The sequence below is a fragment of the Danio rerio genome, chromosome 6, assembly GCF_052040795.2.
Source record: "Danio rerio strain M-AB ecotype USA chromosome 6, GRCz13ab, whole genome shotgun sequence".
Taxonomy (NCBI): domain Eukaryota; kingdom Metazoa; phylum Chordata; class Actinopteri; order Cypriniformes; family Danionidae; genus Danio; species Danio rerio.
In genome coordinates, this window is record NC_141026.1 from 52,386,400 (window position 1) to 52,408,115 (window position 21,716).

The 21,716-nt window shown below is 36.5% G+C and overlaps 1 long non-coding RNA gene across 2 annotated transcripts in view; it reads right to left on the bottom strand.

The window, feature by feature from the left end:
• The window catches only part of LOC147836502 (uncharacterized), a 117,962-nt gene that overhangs the window by 21,192 nt on the left and 75,054 nt on the right, over positions 1-21,716 (bottom strand). The window contains exon 3 of one of the 2 annotated variants that reach the window (XR_015494240.1): positions 20,814-20,917. The exons of the other annotated variant lie outside the window; for it this stretch is intronic. This is a non-coding gene — a long non-coding RNA (uncharacterized LOC147836502). Of the gene's footprint in view, positions 1-20,813; positions 20,918-21,716 lie in introns of those variants that run through there. 2 annotated transcript variants of the gene reach the window in all.

The window sequence follows — 21,716 nt, forward strand, 5'->3', positions numbered from 1 at the left end:
CTAACCCCAAATGTCATTGGGTGATGAGCAAATCGAACTAAATTGTACGAATTAGATCGTACGAATTTATACGAATTAGTCACTAAAGCAAAAAGTTACGAATTGCTGTGAGATTGCATTGGTAATTCGCAGACGATGTTGTTCTGTTGGCATCATCAAACATGGACCTTCAGCATGCACTGGGACTGTCTGCTGCCAAGTGTGGCGCGGCTGGGATGAGAATCAGCACCTGCAGGTTCGAGGCCATGGTGCTGTACTTGAAAAAGGTGGTTTGCTACCTCCAGATTGGAGGAAAGTCCTTTCTCCAGGTGGAGGAGTTCAAGTATCTTGGGGTTTTGTACACGAGTGAGGGAAGGATGAAATGGTATGAAGCGACAGCAGTAATGTGGTCGATGTACCGGTTCATTGTAATAAAGAAAGAGCTGAGCCGAAAAACAAAGCTCTCAATTTAGAGTCAATCTACATTCCTACTCTCACCTTTGGTAATGAGCTTTTTGTCATGACTGAAAGGACAAGATCTCGGACACAAGCGAGTTTTCTTCGCAGGGCGAGGAGCTCTGTCACCCAGGAGAAGCTCGGAGTAGAGCAGCTGCTCCTCCACATTGAGAGAAGTCAGCTGAGGTGGCTTAGGCATCTGTTTTGGATGCCTCCTAGATGCCTACCTAGGGAGATGTTACAGGCATGTCCTACTGGGGCCTTGAGGAGAACCCAGGACACGCTGGAGGGACTATATCTCTCGGCTGGCCTGGAAATGCCTTGGTTTCCCCCTGGAGGAAAACCCCGGAGTCTGGGGAGAGGAAAGTCTGGGGCTCTCTCCTGAGACTACTGCCCCCGCAACCCCACCCTCGGAAAAGCGGATGAAAATGGAGGGATGAATTAATGTTTTACGCAGAGGATGCAATACCAGTCACAACCCACCACTGATAAACCACACACTCTCACATTCATACACGTACACTACAGCCAATTTAGCTTATTCAATCACCTATACACCCAGAGGAAACCCATGCTAACATGGGGAGAACATACTAACTCCACACAGAAATGTCAACTGACCCAGCCCGGACTCGAATCAGCTACCACTGAGCCACTGTGCCACCCTTGTCAGGATCCATCAGAAATAAACAATGTTTCCTGAGCAGCAAATCAGAATAATCTTCTGAAGGATCATCACAGAAATAATGGTAAAAATATATAAACTTTGGCTTTTCAAAGCATAAAAAAGTCAACTTTTCATTGCCATACATTACACATATTTCCTGTTTTTATTCTGAGCAAAAGTGCTGACTATTATACTTATTTATCATACAGAAGGACACCCAATAAAATGTCATTCAGCGGTTTATATACCAAAAACTCTTGCTATTTATTTGATGACATTAAAAGACTCAATAGAAAGAAACACTCCGCTTTCTTTTCAAGTAGGCTCATTTTCTACCGTTAAACAGTTGAGTTTTACCAGTTTTAAATAGATTCAGCTGACCTCTGGGTCTGGTGTGAGCACTTTTAGCTTAGCTTAGCTAAATTTTTTTAATTTTTTTGGATTAGACCATTAGCATCTTGCTTGAAAATAACCTAAGATTTGCAATAATTTGCCTATATTTACAGCTTGACTCTTCTGTTCTGTAGTCACATCCCATACTAAGTCCAACAAAACATTTAAAGTTGCTGTTTTCTATGCCAATATGGCTAGGAACTATACATTTCCTGTAAAAAAGTTTTGTCGTCTATTCAAGTTTTAGGAACCACAAATAATAACTTGACTTCTAGTTGATCATTTGGTATCAGAAGTGGCTCAAATGAAAGGCAAAGACCGCTAGATTACGCTTATTTTACCAAAACAAAATATGATAATGCCCTGATGTTCTTATTATTTAATTAGGACAGTAAGGTCTGACTTTGCTTAGACAAAAGTCTTGTTATTTAACAGAAATAATGTACAGTATAGAATATAGGTGCAGTGGGGGAAAAAATATTGTGTCTGACTCCCATGAACTTGGAGGACTCTCTGGATCTCTGCAATGACTCAAATAACTTCTTAATAAAGTCATCTGAAAGCGTTCTTGCAGGACTTCCAGAGTTCATCAAGATTCTTTGGATTTATCTTAATTGCCTCCTTCATCTTACCCCAGAAATGCTCAATAATGTTCATTTCTGGTGACTGGGGTGGCCAATCCTCGAGCACCTTGACCTTTGTTTTCAGGAACTTTGATGGGGAGCCTTAAGTATGAGCAGGAGCGCTAACCTGCTGAAGAATCTGCCCTCTACTATAATTTGTAATGTAATGGGCAGCACAAATGTCTTGATACCTCAGGCTGTTGATGTTGCCATTCACTCTGCAGATCGCTTGCATGCCCCTATACTGAATATAACCCCAAACTATGACTTTTCCTTTACCAAACTTGACTGATTTCAGTGCGATTTGTGGTTCCATGCAGGTTCCAATAGGTCTTCTGCTGTATTTGTGATGATTGGGATGCAGTTCAACTTCCCAATGTGACGTACTGTAATAATCAAGAAACTTTGCTGCTTTACTATGGCTGCATCAGGCGCAATCATATTACACAGTTAATGCCTGTGTAATCCAGTTCAAATGAATATGGACACCAAAGAAAATATGATCTTTGGCATTTAAATTCTACTAAAGTTATTTGAAATGTGCATGGTTTCTAATACATAAGGTCAAACTGCTGAGCAAAACGTTTTATAAGATACTCTATCTCAAATAAGTACAGTTGAAGACAAAAGTATTCACCCTTCTGTGAATTAAATGTTTAACAAACCAAGGAATTTTTTATGGTATTTCCAATCATATTTTTTTCTTCTGAAGAAAGTCTCATTTGTTTCATTTCGGCAACAATAGAAGTAATAAAAAAAAAAAAAACATTTTAGGGCCAATATTATTAGCCCCTTTAAGCTATATTATTGTCTACAGAACAAACCATCATTATACAATAACTTGCCTAATTACCCTAACTTGCCTTATTAACCTAGTTAAGCCTTTAAATTTCACTTTAAGGTGAATAGTAGTATCTTGAAAAATATTTAGTCAAATATTATTTACTGTCATCATGGCAAAGAAAAAATAAATCAGTTATTAGAAATGAGTTATTAAAACTATTATGTTTAGAAATTTGCTAAAAAAATCTTCGTTCCATTAAACATAAATCAGGAAAAAAATATACAGGAAGTATAATAATTCAGGAGGGCTAATAATACTTCAACTGCATACTGTATGTTCATTGTTTATGCAAATTATTGTTTTATTGGTGTAGAAACTGCAGTGAGTCAAAACAGCAGCACAAATGTAGGCAACATCGCTCTGCCAGATACAGACTCTGAGTGGATGCATGCAGTTTTACAGTTTTACAGTTGTGCGTGAGGTAGAAATGTCACATCCACCACTGTCATTCACCCTCAGCACTGCACAGCTGACAGCAAGAAAAATGACCCGAGTCCATCTCTAACCTGATTCACATTCCTTTCTCCCTCTCTCCTCCGGCTTGCACCAAATGCAACGGCTTATGACTCCCAGACAGCGATTTAGCATCAATTTGCTCGTTAGTAATTTTATTTGGCAAGAACTGACTGGTTCAGAAATCATATTACGAGGCATTATTTTGCAGATTAATCAATGCAAATGATATGCTAATTGGATCAGATTAAATCTGGTCAGCAGATGGGTTCTGTATTGTTCTAATACTGACTGTAATAGCATTTGTTGTTAGCTGGCAATAAACACGTGCTTGTGTGTGTGTTTCTGCAAGAAGATTTGTGTGTTGAGGCTCAGATAACACTGCTGTCTGCTTGGGTCAGTGGCCAGAGTAGCTTGCAGTGTAAATAACATGATACCAACACACATAATGTGTTTACATTAAGAGTCTGATTCTTGAATAATTCAATTACAGTGTGTAAAGCTATTTTAAACACCAAGAGCCACCAGCAGATCCAAACAGAACAGCAAATATACTTTTTTTTACCAATGTTGGGATCCCAGTGGGCATCTTGATGTCAAAACGGCATCAAAAACATGTCAAAAATGCAAATTAATTTGATGTCAATCGGCAAATAACACTGGCATCAAATCGACAAATAACACTGGTGTCAAAAAACAAGTCAAAACTCGATTATAGGACTTTCCTACAATAGATTTTTTGAAGCCAATGATATTTGTCAAATTGATGTTGTTTTTGACTTTAATGTAGTTTACATGCATTGTAGGATACAAAATCCAGTGTTTGTTTCCGAAGCTATCTCATGCCAATTCAAAATTTTGTGATTTAATGGCTAATTTTGTATGAAATCGTACAATGTCATTCACACAATTTAGTATGATTTCCTCATCCACAAATGACGGTGGGGTTTAGTGGGAACATTTAAAAACAGTACATTGTGGCACGACTAAACTTGACCGAATTTGTATATGAATTCATAAGAATTAGCTACTAAACTGACAAAATGTAAAATAGTTACCTCGTGAGATCAGGCTAACATTTCTCATTTGAAATAAAAGCTTTCAGATGAATTAAATTTTAACCATTTTTTTTAAATATACATTCACTTTTTGTCAATATTTTTATTCTTATATTCTACTTAAACCTTTTGTGTCTTTAATTTGGTGGTCAAAAGTGCATTAATGGTTTTGACATCAAATCGATCTGCATTATTGATGCGTTTTTGATGTTGTTTTGATGTCAATGTGCCCACTAGGAACACTAAAATACTTCTAAACCCTCATTAACTTGATTGTATCTTTATTTTATCCCTATACAGAAAAATAATAAACTCATAATCATGACACAAAGAATGATCAAGAATCTAAAAATGCAATCTGAAAAAGATGAGCTTTTAACATCTTTTAACATCTGCGCGACGTGGTGGGGCAGTAGGTAGCACGTTCTCCTCACAGTAAGAAGGTCGCTGGTTTTAGCCTCGGCTGGGTCAGTAGGCGTTTCTGTGTGGAGTTTGCATGTTCTCCCTGCGTTCGTGTGAGGTTCGTGTCCTCCGATTTCCCCCACAGTCCAAAGACATGCGGTGCAGGTGAATTGGGTTGGGTAAATAGTCTGTAGTGTATGAGTGTGAATGAGTGTGTGTGAATGTTTCCCAGTGATGGGTTGTGGCTGGAAGGGCGCTGCGTAAAAACATATGCTAGATAAGTTGGCGGTTCATTCCGCTGTGGTGACCCCAGATTAATAAAGTAACTAAGCCCTAAGAAAATGAATGAATGAATATATATTATGTTATTAACATGTTATTATGCTATCTATAATATCTTTTATATTAATAGTGATAGATCTAAGCCACTATAGTTATTTCGGAGTTCTGTCTAGTTCTGCTGAAACTGTACAAAATGTTAAATATGGTCAAATGAAAACAGATGTTTTTTCCAAAGCATAATTGATGTTTGTGGTTGAACATTAATCTATACTGTCAGGCAAACCTTAGTTCATTCATTTACATTATTTTCAAGACAATGTGCAAAAAAAGGAAAGAAATGTAATCATACAATGGGCATATTTATTAATTAATATGAATCGTACAACATTAATAAAACAAAAAAAAAGCTCTTTGTGATTAAAGGTCCATGAATAAAACGTCAAAATCAAAGATTTCTCTAAGACAAATATTATTGATGATGGGTAATTTGTCTTGTAAATTAGAAGAAAAATATCTGTTTTACTCGGAGGACATTGCAACCCAATTACCATAAGCTTATTAATCATGTGCAGAATGGGGGCTTTGCTTTCACAACATATTAAACCGGCACAATTTGTTCTTTTAACCAAGAGTCGAGGGACTATGATGCACACATCTTTTAATCAAAGAAAAAAAACGAGATTGTATTTTACCTTAATTTATGGGAAACACTGATGTGAGCGATCTATATTAGTCTGGCCTGGCACAGCAGAGCTGTTTGTAACCTTAAACACAATAAACACACACACCAGATTCGTCTTTCACAAATTACCATGTGAAAAAGAGACTATCCGGATGAAGACAGGCTTTTCTCATTACTGAAAAGCGAATTGTGAATTTATTTGTGTCTTTATTATCTGCTGGTTTAATTTTTTGGTCACTTTATTTTGATGGTCCATTTGTTGAATTTAAGTTACATTGCATACATGCCAATTAATTCTCATTACAATATAAGTAGACTGTTAGGTTGGATTTAGGGTTTGGATAAGTGTAAGCTGCCATGTACTTGCAAAATTTATTTTAGTCAGTTAAATGTCTGTTGAAGGAGCAGCAGATATTAAGCAGACAGTCTACTAATACTCAAATAGACCATCAAAATAAAGTGTTACCAATTTTTTTTATTAAATTTTAGAAATAACTTTTTTACAGTAAAAGTTATCTAAAGTAAAAGTTATATAAAAAAACTCACAGAAAAAAAAATCTCTTTGACAATCACTTAACATATACAATTTTCTCACGTAATAGAAAATAAATGTTATGGTGAGCTAAAGAAAAAGGCGGAAAATTTCTTATTTCATTAAAACATAGATATTTTTTCATATTATGCTATTGTTGTCACTATTATTAGCCCATACACCCATACAATATTGCATTCACACAAACACACATAAGCTACAGCCAATTTTATTTACCCAATTCACCTATAGCATGTCATTGGACTGTGCATGGAAGAAACTGAAGCACCCGGAGGAAATCCATGCGCAGGGAGAACATGCAAAGTCCACACAGAAATAAATGGTCCAGCCAGGACTCGAACCAGTGACCTTCTTACTTTGAGACAACAGTGCTAACCACTAAGCCACCGTGCCGCCATAATTAGAGACTACAAGGAACTTGAAAAACTAAAGAGTAAGAAGGTGACTATAGAGATTAAAAAATAAGGTGACTGAGGAAATTGGTGACTACAAAGTATAAGAAGTCAATGAAGAAGAAAACTAAAAATAAGAATAAAATTGTGAAAGACAAAAGACTATAAAAAAATACAAAGAAGACTACGACGAATTGATATCAAGCACAAATTAAGCCCTGCATATAGCGCATGTCTTTGGACTGTGGGGGAAACCGGAGCACCTGGGAGAAACACAAGACAGAGAACACCAAAATGCCAACTGGCCCAGCCAGGACTCGAACCAGTGACCTTCTTGCTGTAAGGCGACAGTGCTAACCACTAAGCCACTGTGCAAAAAAAAAAAAATCAGGATAAACAAGAAAAAGACAGACACAAACTGACTATTAGTTAGTTTTCTTTTTCCGTGTTGTCTTCATAGTCTTATTCATTCCTAATGAAGACGAACAAAACTACGAAATCATGGGTGACTGAAGTAGAAAGCTATAAATACCACTGAAGATTAAACAACAGAAAAAGACAAAAAGAGTATAACGATGACTACAAAGGATGTGAAAAATACAATGACCACTGGGAAAAAGGAAAATTATAAAGATGACAAATATGATGTAGGCAGGATTATGAAAAAGACTAGTCTGTGTAGTTATTTTAATATTTACAGAGAAATGTATATAAAGCAGACTTCAAAAACGACAATGAAGAATACAAAGAATAAAACTCAGACTGTCAAGATGGTGAGAAGCTAAAGATCACAACGGATATATGAAAAAGACAACTGCAAAGAAAATTTGAAAGTACTAAGAAGACTATATAAAAACAAGACAAAGATGATGAGTACAAACTTTAAAAAAGATAAACACTACAAATTAGAAAAATACGAAGGAGGAAGCTTTGAAAGCTATGAAGAACAAAACTATAAATACTGTGAGCATGAAAATATCTAAGAACTATGAAAAAGAAAACCATGAAGAAGACTGCAAAAACACTAAAGACAATAAAGAAGACTCAGAAGATGGCAAATTAAGATTGAATCAACTTAAAGAACTCAATTACAATTACGTAATTGCTAAAAACCATAATAAATTAGGTTGAAAATCTTAATTCTTTTATGTTTAAACCAGTCGAAGTAACTTGTTTAAGTTTTAAGTTTTTCATCATAGAAGAGAACTACAAGATGACGATACAATGGAATGACTACAAAGAAGAAAACAACTTGGTTACACTTTATTTTAAGGTGACGTAGTTACAGTGCAACTATTTACTAAACTACTGATTAATATTATTTAATTAAATTTAATTTCTACAGAATAAAGTTTTAGTTAGAATGTGGGTTAGTTTAACTACATCTCCATAAATTAAAGTGTTTAAACCAATAACTTGTACTTCAAGCGCATAACAAAATGCTTTAGTTTAAGTAGCAATCCACACTCTTTACTTCTGGCTTATTACCTGACTATTATTAAGTTATTCACCAAATTTAACCAAAATTTAGTGATTTTTTTTGTGATAAAAAAGGGTGATTTTGTGGTAGTAATTCCTAGAAACACTGTATATATATATTAGTGGTGGGCTGTTATCGCCGTTAACATGCTGCATTAACGTGAGACTCTTATCCCGCGATAAAAACAAAATAATGGCGTTAATCTATTCTAAAAGTTGGGTTGGGAGTTGGGTCTTTTCTAGACAAGCTATGATGACTTTCACCTTGATATTTTAGCGCTGATGTATACCTGACTGATGACTTTAACTCATCAACATATTAATCCGCCGTGACAAACTTGGCTATTAGTCTCAAATAAGGAGTAAGGACTGGTGAGAGCGTTATGGAATTCAATAACGCACACCAAATGGAAAGAAAGAAACTTCCGCATTTAGCGATGTGTGTATGTGTGTGTGTGTGTGTGTGTGTGTGTGTGGATCTTTTCGGAAAATATGGCGATAAGTCCTACATGACGGTAATAGTTTGATCGCGGTGTTTAATTCAATAATGCCACTAATATATGAATACTCCACATGCCTTAATTCCATTTCTGTTTAGTTCAGTTATGACTTTAGTTGGATTAAGGTGATCATAAATCAAGCTTATGTAGGCCTACAGTTCAACATTGATGTTTACCTGAATAAACAGTTAGTAAACACAATTGAATCTTATTGAACATCATTTATTTTCATAACCAATTATCATAGTAAAACAGTTTCTCAAGCAGTTTGTGATGCATTTTGAAAACAGGAGATGAGCCCCTGATCTAATGCGCCACCTGGCTTGAGAAGCCCCTTCTCAAAGACTTATTATTTGGGTAGCACACATATTCTGAATGCATTCAGCAGAATTCAAATGAGCAATTTTAATCTAGATTAATCTAGATTAATTCTGAAATTACTATACATTAAAAAATAATCTATGCCTATGATGCATATATAATTTTTATTTTTTATTTTTTTATTTTATTTTTACCATAATAGGTAGCCTACTATGTTAGTTGTGAAATCTGACACAATTACAATTGCAAGACTCGTCAATGGCAGCGAAGTGTTTTCTCTCATTAACTGCAAGAAAAAAGTTAAATGAAAATTTAAATCGACATTCATCGATTTTACAAGCAACTTAATACTGTGTAATAATAGTGTAATACGTCTGTTCCATTGCTTCAGTTCGTTTGCAGTCTGACGTGAGTCAAATGCACAAAACGCCCAATTCGCGCCACAGGATGCCTAATTCAATCTTTGCTTTGACTTCACATGTAAATCACTCCTGCTTCATCCTGCTACTGCACAGGCTGCAAATACGTCACATGCCTTGCGTATGCAAACTGAAATAAAAATAATTTCATTATATGGTTTGGTTGGCGATGCAGTGCCGCAGTAGGTAGTAAAGTCGCCTCACAGCAAGAAGGTCGCTGGTTCGAGCCTCGGCTTCGTCAGTTGACGTTTCTGTGTGGAGTTTGCATGTTCTCCCTGCGTTTGCCTGGGTTTCCTCCAGGTGCTCCGGTTTCCCCCACAGTCCAAAGACATGCGGTACAGGTGAACTGGGTAGGCTAAATTGTCCGTAGTGTATGAGTGTGAATGAGTGTGTGGATGTTTTGCAAATATGGGTTGCAGCTGGAAGGGCATCCGCTGCGTAAAAACTTGCTGGATAAGTAGGCGGATCATTCCGACGTGGTGACCTCAGATTAATAAAGGGACTAAGCCAAAAAGAAAATGAATGAATATATGGTTTGGAATTGGATGTTTTATGAGATTATTTACTTTCTTGTTATTATTTTGCATTTCAATTAAGAATTTTGCAGACTTTTTGAGTTGAATTCAGCGATCACAGAATCGTGAAAAACTATGGGGTCTGATTAACTGTTTATTAGCACTTATAAATTATGATCTTATTTTACATGCCTAATCCCAATACCTAAACCCAACTACTACATTACTAACTATTGATAAGCAGCTAATAGTAGCTTATTAAGCTAAAAGTCTGAGTGAATGGTTTGTAAATAGTGTGAATAGTACATTGAAATAAAGTGTGACCAATACTGCTGCAGTATAAGCTCCTATTATAGCCATGCAGGAGGTCACTGAAATGCTCCAGTGTCACCGAGTTCATCAATGCTCAACGGGGAACAAACTTCTCTTATAAAGCTTGCAATAGTGTTCAACTTGCTTTGAAATCATCACCATTCCAAAAGGTTCCACAAAACCAGTGTAGACAAATTGGCCCTCCATAGCCCAGCCATCATCATAAGAGGTCTGCAAAGAAGAAAAATAATCACACCCCAGACGTCTGGTACTGCGGCGAGGTGAATCATCAGGTACAATAATTGATCCCGCTACATAGGAGAAAAGGCTAATGGCGGCAATACTGCACAACCTGCTTAGCTTCCTCGCAATCATCTGGGATGCTCCATAACCAAGAGCTTTAACCACTTTAGTTTTGTTTGGTCCCACCCCAATTGACTTTGCCGCTAAATTGGAGACATGCTTCATTCAATTAAGCCCGTGATGTGTTGGCAAAGTAATTGAATAATATGGAAATGCTGTTTTCTCAGAGGAAACTAATCACAGCTGTGGGGGGAAACAGCAGATTATTGGGAGACAAAAGCGCTTTTTAAATACCGATGCTTTGAACCGGGAGCCATTTGGCTGAGAATGCGAATTGTCAAAAATAAATCTGAAGTTTGACTGGGCAGTTTTAACTCTGAAAAACATGCTAATGCGTGGCTCATTACATGAAATGACCTATGAAATCCATTATTTTTCCCCCCTCCACTTAACTATAGATCAGCGTGCTTATAATAACCTGTCTGCCAGTGAAAGAAAACCTTGCAGACAGAAAGTGCTGGTAGGTGTTCAATGCTAATGCGGTACTTTCTGGAGTTGTTGTAAAATGTGATGATTCATTTTAATTTCCAGCATAATTTTATTATCGTTCATATGTGAGGTTCTGATATTTGTAGTTTTGGATGTTTGGACGGCCACTGAAAAGCGCATTATAATATTAATAAGAGCTAATTAGGCAAATTTGTCAATATAGGCCTGTTTCAATTAAATCGCAGATGCAACCCCAAATAAGAAAAGATTGGGACAGCATGGGAAAGCAAATTAAAAAAAGAAAGAAGTGATTTTTTAAATTTACTTGGACTTGTATTTCATTGCAGACAATACAACAGACATTATTTAATGTGTTCCTCTTGATGTTTATTGTTTTTTTTTTCTCTCCTCAAATTTCCAATTGTATTTGTATTCCAATTTTAATTCATTTAAAAAACGTTGGAACAGTGAAGCATTTACCACTTGTATTGTTGCCATTTCTTTCCACAACACTTAAATGGTGTTTAGGGACTGAAGTCATCAAGCGATGAAGTGTTTCAGGTGTAATTTTGTCCCATTCTTCCTGCAAACAAGTCTTAAGGTGGGCAACACTATGAAGTCTTTGTTGTCGCATTTTGTGCTTCAAAATGCGCAACACATTCTCTATTAGAGACAGGTCAGGACTGCAGGCAGGCCAGTCAAGTGTCCTGTATACTCTTCCTCCACAGCCAGGACTTTGCAATCTGTGCAGAATGTGGTTTGGCATTGTCTTGTTTAAATATACATGGATGTCCCTTGAAAAAAAGGGCAGCATATTATGCTCCAAAATGTCTATGTACGTATGGGAAACAGTTTGGATTTGCCTTTATTTCATTGGTCCGGAGCACACAGCGTACATTTCTCCCCCAAAATACCTGAAATACTGATTTAACTGACTACAGTACAAGTTTCCACTGTGTGATGGTCCATCCCAGATGCCTCAGAAAATCATTACTTTTTATATTTATTTGCATTTGCCATACTGTCCCAACCTTTTCTAATTTGGGGTTGTAGAAAAAAAGGAGCCCTACTTAAAAGCATGTTTCATAATGTAATATTTAAGTTCTTGTTTAAAACATAAAATCATTATTTGATTCATTTAACAGTTGAACAAATTACCGTTAACTGGATTTCACTTTTTGTTAAGAGTGTTTCCGTGTCTAAAAACAGTTTGTGTCAGTGTTATTTTAGTATTATTTGAGAATTTTTTATACCTTGAAGTAGCAATTATTTTCAAATCCTTAGTTTTTATTATAATTTTAGTTCAAATTTCAGAAATTATCTTTTGTCATTTTATTATATTTATGTGGCAGCATAGGGATCAATTCCTACTATTAACTACTGGTGTATGACCTTCCTATTATTAACACATTGTCTATTTATTAGTACTAAATTTTACATCATCCTACCTAATACCTCAACTGCTTAATAACTTTTAATACGCAGCAAATTAGTAGTTTATTGTGCTAAAAGTCTTGGTTTGTTAATAGTGAGAATCGTTTCTTAAAATAATGTGTGACCTTTAATTTAATTTTTATTAATTTCTTATCACTTTAGTGTACTTCATTTACTTACCGCTCCATTTCTACTACCATGTATTAGTTTGATGAAAAATAAATCGAGTCACCCTGCGCTTTCAGCCACACAGCTCTAAAGCAAGTCTTCTCTTTTGTTCCCACACATTTAGTCTTCATTTTGTAGTGTCGCACACTTTATTCAGCCTTCACTCATGTGAGTCCTTTTATGTGGAGGAAGTCTAGCAGGGGAAAACATGGTATAGAATTGTAAATTGAAAGCAATTACAAAAACAGAAGCAAGAAGACAAGTGTTTATTGCTCTTGATTTCCATACAGTTGCTTTGAAAAAGCAATACAAAAGTAGACATGCAGTTTGCAGACTTGGTCTCCTGGAAAACATGGAACAATATAACTGAAGTCTTAAACAGAGAACCTTAGATTATAGATTAATGCATAAAAATTATTAAGTGTTTTACATTTACAGCTTCCTTCAGTGTATAATTTTGATGGTGGAGCATCAAATAGATCTGCAAAGGGAGTTATTCTCTAGCACGATTTCTGAACTACCTAAAACAGGTCCCTTCTTGGATCGCTGGAAGTGGTGATCGTGAGGTCAGCAGGGGGCACCCAACCTGCAGTCTGTGTGGGTCCTAATGACGGGGACTCTATACTGCTCAGTGAGCGGCACCTTTCGGATGAGATGTTAAACCGAGGTCCTGACTCTCTGTGGTCATTAAAAAAATCCCAGGATGTCCTTCGAAAAAAAGTAGGGGTTTAACCCTGGCATCCTGGCCAAATTTGCCCACTGGCCACTGGCCCTCATGGCCTCCTAACCCTCCTCATATCATTATTGGCCTCATTACTCTGTCTCCTCTCTACCAATCAGCTGGTGTGTGGTGTGTGGTCTGGCGCAAAATGGCTGCTGTCACGTCATCCAGGTGGATGCTGCACACTGGTGGTGGATAAGGAGATTGTTAGCACTTGTAAAGCGCTTTGAGTGCCCAGAAAAACGCTATACAAATGTAAGGAATTATAATTTATTCATCTGGGAATGCACACACACACACACACATACACACACACACACACACACACAAGTGGGGACATTACATAGGTTTACATTAATTTTACACAGTCCAAACCATATATTGTATTGCCCTCACCCCACCCCACCCCTAAACCCAACCATCACAGGAGACTGTGTGCAGCTTTACTCTCTGATTAAACTCATTCTGTAGGATTTACAAGCATTGGTGAGGACGTCACCAATGTACTCATATTTCACCTCCTTTTTGTAATACCTGTGTCATACCCATGTCATACAACAGGTTTGTGTCCTAATATGTCAGAAAAACACGTACACACACACACACACACACACACACACACACACACACACACACTGTAAAAGAAAATAATTATAAAAGTCATGACAACACATTATGTTATTCATTCATTCAATCATTTTCCTTTGGCTCTAATTTAGAGGTTGCCAACTATTGCAGCATGTGTTTTACGCAGTGGATGCCCTTCCAGCTGCAACCAAGCATTGGGAAACACCCATACACACTCAATCTATTATACACAATATCTATTATATATAAACTAAAATATATTTTATATTTATATATTAATATATAAAGCTATTATGTTTAGAAATGTGTTGAAAAAATCTTCTCTCCGTTAAACAGAAATTGGGAAGAAAAAATAAACAGGAGGGGCACATTCTAAGAAATGTTGCGTTATTTAAACCAAAATTGGATAAAATATGGACTAACCCAAACAATGGGTTAAATTTGTTTCTATTAATTTATTTCAGAAAAATTAACCCAGCAGTTGGGTTAGTCCATATTACAACCAGAATGAGTTGAAATAACCCTGCATTTTTTTGAGTGTAATAATTCAGAGGGTTTAATAATTCCGACTTCAACTGTACATAAATAAAATATGACCCATCTATGATCTTGCCAGTTTTCTTATAGGATGTGATTACACTGTATTCCACCACCATCACTTTCAGTGTTTATATACCCCTCACATCTGACCTTAATGTGCAGACCTGAAAGCCACACACAGCCAAAGAGAGGGCAAAATCCATCTCATAATGACTGACCTGTTTAAAGTGCCAAAGAAACAGCCTATAATACCAAACTGCATTACAGTTAAACCTCAGATCCTTCATTAGCACACAATGGACGGCCATTAGCCGTGACGTGTGAACAGTCGCACGGCCGCCGCTTTAAATACTTCATCAGCTTGTACAGCGTTGTGAATAACATATACCACGAGAGGCACTTAAAGGCCCATTTCTGATTCAACCAGCTCAGTAGGCATCCGCCCGCTCAATCAAACGCCAAATCAAGCTCTATATAAGCCATAAAAGCAGTAAGAGGACTGGCAGCCTCATGCAAACTCAAAAAGAGGGAAATAAATACAGAAAGAGTGTGCAGTTTCAACCCGAATTCATCACCTCAACATATTTAAAACAACCAACTCTTCGAAATCAATAACCGCCAACAGATGTAATTCATAAACTGTCTGCATTCAATGCTCTAGGGCTAAATTGCCTTAGCGCTATATCACTCGCAGTATACAGTAATGAGTTTTCGGCTTTATATTTTAATTACATTGAGGAACAACCCAACTGGCTGTCTCACAGCTGTTGGCAAAGCTCCTTACAAATGTGCTTCATTTTTTACACTCGCACGCACCTTGAGTCCCAGCTCTCGAAATAAACGTCTGGCCCAGAAAATGGGCTGATTTGTCGTTGGAAGTTAATTAAGCGCTGGGTTAGAGTTATGAAGACTGTGGAGGAGTGCGGGTAAAAGGCCAATATTTAACAAGCTGGCATGCCGTCGTTCTCCATGCATGACTTTTTAGCGGAGGTTACCTATATGAAGCATTGCCGGATATCCTCCTGTTGTTTTGAGAGCATTAATTGCATGGCTTTTTTCTGTTTTTGGCAGCTACGTGCTTTAAATGCATATATTCCACACGGCTTTCTGCTACTTGTTTGTGCCTCGGTGGAAGGTTCACTAACTGTTTCAATTTCCAACTCCTTAAGAGTTTGATATATGGGTTTTGGCTTGGTACCATCTGTTATTCTGCCGTACGGCTCAGGGAAAAGGGAGTAAATGCATTTTAGTAGACATTATACTTAGTCTCTGATGATTTTGTGATGGTTGAAGTACATTTTAATAAGCCTATGTGCTGTTTTGCAACATATGGACTCATTATAGAAGTATTTCAGGTTAAATAGATTATTTAGGCTTTACCTACTACATGATCTGTAGCATTCTGACAATTAAAATAGAATAAATCAATAGTCATGTCAGATGAAGTCAAAGTTATTTGCTCTCCTGTGATTTTATTTTTCAAATATTTTCCAAATGATGTTTGACAGAGCAAGGAATTTTTCACAGTATTTCCTGCAATATTTTTTTCAATTGGATTCTTAATTGTATTTTTTTTTCGACTACAATAAAAGCAGTTATTATTAAAAAAAAAAAACATTTTAAGGTCAATATTATTAGCCCCCTAAAGCTATATATATATATATATATATATATATATATATATATATATATATATATATATATATATATATATATATATTTATATATATATATATATATATATATCTTTTATTTATTTTTTTCATATATATATATACACACACACACACACACACACATATATATATACACATATACATACACACACACACACACATATATATATATATATATATATATATATATATATATATATATATATATATATACATATATATATATATATATATATATATATATATATATATATATTTTTTTTTTTTTTTTTTTTTTTTTTTTAAATTGTCTACAAAACAAACCATCATTGTAAAATGCTTTGCCTAATTCACCTAGTTACGCCTTTAATCCTTTAACTGGCTTTGCAACCTCTTGGTTGACCTTATGTCCATACTGTAAGTTCAGTTCAATTCAATTCAATTTTATTTGTATAGTGCTTTTCCCAATAATTTTCATTCCAATTCAGCTTTACAAAAGATTAAGGTGTTGACTATAGGCTATATATACGTCGTTAACCTGTAATTGTACAATATATGGTAAGTGACTTTGAAAAGTGATAAGGGACTTTGAACATGGCATGGTTGTTGGTGGGCTGGTCTGAGTATTTCAGAAACTACTGATACAGAGGATGGTTCGAAAAAGCATCTCTAAATGCTCAACACGTCCAACCTTGAGGCCGATGGGCTACAGCAGCAGAAGACCACAACAGGTGTCACTCAGCTAAGAACAGGACACTGAGGCTACATATCGTACAGGCTCACCATATTTGGACAAAAGAAGATTGGAAAAATGTTGCCTGGTCTGATCGATTTCTGCTGCTAAATTTGGATGGTAGGGTCAGAATCTGGCGTCAACGACATGAAAGCATGGATCCATCCTGCCTTGTATTAATGGTTCAGGTTGTTGGTGGTGATGTAATATTGTGGGGGATATTGTGGGGATATTGATATGGTGGGGCACACTTTGGGCCCATTAGTACCAATTGAGCATCGTGTCAACGCCTCAGCCTACCTGAGTATTGTTGCTGACCATGTCCATCCCTTTATTACCACAGAGTAACCATCGTCTGATGGCTACTTCCAGCAGGATAACGTGCCATGTCATAAAGCACAAATCATCTCAGACTGGTTTCTTGAACATGACAATGAGTTCACTGTACTCAAATGGCCTCCACAGTCACAAGTCTCAATCCAATAGAGCACCTTTAGGATGTGCTGTAATGGGAGATTCACATCGTGGATGTGCAGCCGACAAATGCTATGTTGACAGATGCTATCATGTCAATACAGACCAAAATCTCTGAGGAATATTCCCAGTACCTTGTTAAATCTACGCCACGAAGGATTAAGGCAGTTTTAAAGGCAAAAAGGGGCCAACCTGATACTAGTAAGTAGCTAATAAAGTGTATTTAAGAACAGTTTGTGTATTGATTAAGACTGCCCTCAAATTCCTCACACATCATCTATCAATTCCTGTCAGGGTTGGCATCATCTCGTGAGGGTTAGGTTATCATCAAAACACTTAATTTGCTTAATTTGCTTAGAGTAGTTTGAGGAACACAATTTAACCAAAGATATACATAAAAAAATTGTAGTGGAAGATAAAGGGTTAAATTGCACTTTAAGCAGAATACTAGTATCTTGAAAACTATCTAGTAAAATAGTATATACTTTTATCATGGCAAAAATAAAATAAATCTTCCTGCTATCCTACTATGGAGGCCGATAAATGCCAGAAACTAGAGTTTTTCAAACCCACATGTAAACGAGTAAATAATGAGGTCATTTATGGGTGAACTATTCCTTTAATCCATGTAGAAACCCAGTATTTTCTTACTGTGCAAAATAAATTTTTTTTTTTTTCGGCTAGAATAAAAGCAGTTGTTAATTTTTTAAAAACCATTTTAAGGTAAATTTTATTAGGCCCCTTAAGCAATATATATATATATATATATATATATATATATATATATATATATATATATATATATATATATATATATATATATATATATATATATATAAGTGTAAACTCTAAACCTCGTCCTAACTCCTCATATAGTAAGTACTGTACATGTAGTTATTAATATTACTCTGTGCTTAACTGTAGTTACACTGTAACAAGTACACCATAAAATAAAGTATAACCCAAGGCGATACTTTCCAATAATATGGTGTTAGGGAAGAAGGAAGGAAGGTACAATGGTGGCTTACAAATAAATATACAGTTTGTTCATGGATTGGAACAAGGAACATCTTATAATGATGAAATGTATTGATTCAGTCGATGCACTTAGACACACAGATATACTGAGAGAGAGAGAGAAAGAGAGAGAGAACTACCACTGTGGAGTCATAAAAACATCTTTGATTGCCCTGCAAGAGGCGGCGTATGGATTTTCCATGGCATGTTAAAATTATAGTCTTATCTCAAAACAATCAGCAAAAAGTTTGAAAAAAAGGCGACAATACACCCGAGGCTGCTGAGTCCACTTTAGGGTTCATTAAGAAGGAATCAATTGATTTACGAAACCTGAGAAAGGACAAGAGGACCTGCACATCCTGCAAGCCAACAACTATTGTAACTAAAACACTAGAAATGTGAACAACATTCAATAATCCTTGGAGAACGGGTCACTGCACAGTATTCATTCATTTTCTTTTCGGCTTAGTTCCTTTATTAATCAGGGGTCGCCACAGCGGAATGAACCTCCAACTTATCCAGCTTATATTTTATGCAGCGGGTGCCCTTCCAGCCGCAAACCTATCACTGAGAAACACCCATGCACACTCATTCACACACATACACTATGTATAATTTAGCTTTCCCAATTTATCTATAGTGCATGTTTTTGGACTATGGGGGAAAACGAAGCACCCGGAGGAAACCCACGCCAACACAGAGAGAACATGCAAACTCCACACAAAAATTACATGCCAGCAACCTTCTTGCTGTGAGGCAACAGCGCTACCTACTGCATCACCGCACCACCCCACTGCACAGTATACTAGTGTTACCCTGGAGTGCTTTTTTTGAGACTTTAACAGATTTGTGTGTGCTGAGCATCATTTAAGACAATGTTAAAACCTGGCAGCTTTAATTGTGGGGAAAAACCGATATTTTTAAGCTTTTGTCAGCTAATTTAATCTTGCGGATTTAAAATAACTTTTGTGGCGGGATGAAAATCGGTGACAGAGCGCGAATCTGCTAGTGGAGTGATGACGCGTCTGTTTTTCATTATTATTTATAGCCGAGTTTTCTTACCGTATAGAAGACCCTGCTTCTTAATTATTCATGAGAGCAAGTGCTTTCCGAAGGCAAGGCAGACCTGCTAAGCTGAAACCCAATGAACAGGTGAGACCACATACGCGGACTCCGCATACGGCACACAGTATTTAGTCGCTCATAAAGAGTCATATGTGTTTGTTACCAGGATTCACAGGGCTTGTTGCATGTTTTTCCCTACAATCCTGTCAGGGCCAATACAGCAAAGCTGTTAGTGTGCAGCAAGCATTTTTGTCAGGAGAGCTTGAAGAATGGCAGACTTTGTCTTTTATAAGTTGAGTTCATTCACATTTAGACACTTTGCCTATATCTGTGCTGTTGTGTTCGCCAATGTTTAAAATCCTCCAAATTACCGGCAGGGCTAATTGTTAGAATAGACAGGGAAAGAGACCAGCTGCACTGATATTCACTGTGTCTGCATTCAGACCCAGGGATTGAAGAGGATAGAAGTCCTCATTTATAATGTTTATATAAACATGATTATCTTAAAAATTATATAAAATGTGGTTGTGTGTATATAAAATTACGATTAACAAATGTAGCAGGACATTAAATTGTTGTTTATTTCTTTGCATTTTAACTTTGTAATCTATAAAATCCTGGGTCTCCTCAGGGTTTGTGTCTCATTTTGTGAGCCAACTGATAAAAGTTCGCTTCCCTCTTTCCCCCCTGCTCTACTGGCCATGCCCACTCCTCCCTCTGCACTGTAAAAAGCAATGACTGTTCTCACTAATAAAATTAAGTGCAGTTAAATTAATATGAATACGTTTGCTCACCTTACAATATTTAAACAAGTAATCCCAACTTTTTAGCACATTAAGTTGTTAAACTAAATAGATTCAAGTAATCTTCATTCATTTTCCTTTCGACTCAGTTCCTTTATTAATCAGGGGTCGCCAGAGCGGAATGAACCACCAACTTATCCAACATTTGTTTCATGCAGTGAATGCCCATCCAGCTGCAACCCATCTCTGGGAAGCACCTTGCAGTGCTCCACACCCTTTATGATGCAATTTTTAAAATAAGTCTGAGGTCATTTTATTTGGCGGCCACCTTTGAAGAGCCTCTCGGGCAGTATGCTTGGGGATTCTGTCTGAATGGGGAAACATCAAATTCTCCAAAACTGCCAAGCTTATTATTACATTGGATATTTGGAATCAGTAACATCATTAAACATTTTGTTTCTAAACATCTAAATCAAAGAAAATCTGCATTTTTTTCAGGTTGTTCAAGCTAATGTGAATGCGCACTCGAAATGAACGAGATCACGACACCAACCTCATTTATGGCTGTTCTACACATTATCATCCCCTGGATAATACTTCATCAGATCATGCTGGTCTTCTAAAGTAGTTTAAAACTTGGTCTTGATGGTGAATCTCCTGCAAAAATGACAGCAACTCTTTGTTAACAAGTTTGGTGGTGTTTGAGTAATTGCTGTTATGTAATGTGCGTTTGACAGGACAAACTGTACCTCAGGTTCATTTCATACAGATCACAAAACCAAAAGAAAATAGTTTTTAGGTGCACTTTGGCTTATTTAAAAGTACATTAAAAAGTATTATTAATTCAGTAGTTCATTCTTAATATTATGAAATTCACCCTACTAACATTGAGGAGAAGACACTGTTGAATGAAGTCGTTATTTTTTGTTCTATGTGCACTCAAAAATATTCCCATTGCTTTATAATATTCCAGGTGAACCACTGAAGACATATGATCTGTTCTGAGGATGATTTTTGGTATTTTTCTGGACACTGAACAAGTCTATGGAAAAGTTTTCCCAACCCACTTTCTGGAGGCACACAGACAGTACATATTTTGGATGTCTCCCTTATCTGACCTATTATTTGAGGTTTTTCAGTCTCTTTTAATGTTCAGATAAGTTGATTCAGGTATGTTCGATAAGGGTACTGTTGGTGTGCCTTTAGGAACAAAGTTGGGAAACACTGATATATGGAAAATGGGTTTCCAGATTCACCTAAAATATCCTAATTTGTATTCTGAAGACAAACAGGTCTCTTTTTTGTGTGTACACTAACCCTATAATATTTGAGGCCTATTAACCCATTAAAGTGGCATATTTACCCATGATAATTACAATACAACCAATTTTGTAATAGGCTTGTAAACAAAACCACAGGGTTATTCAAGCCGAAGCCCACTGGTATAAGGAGTATG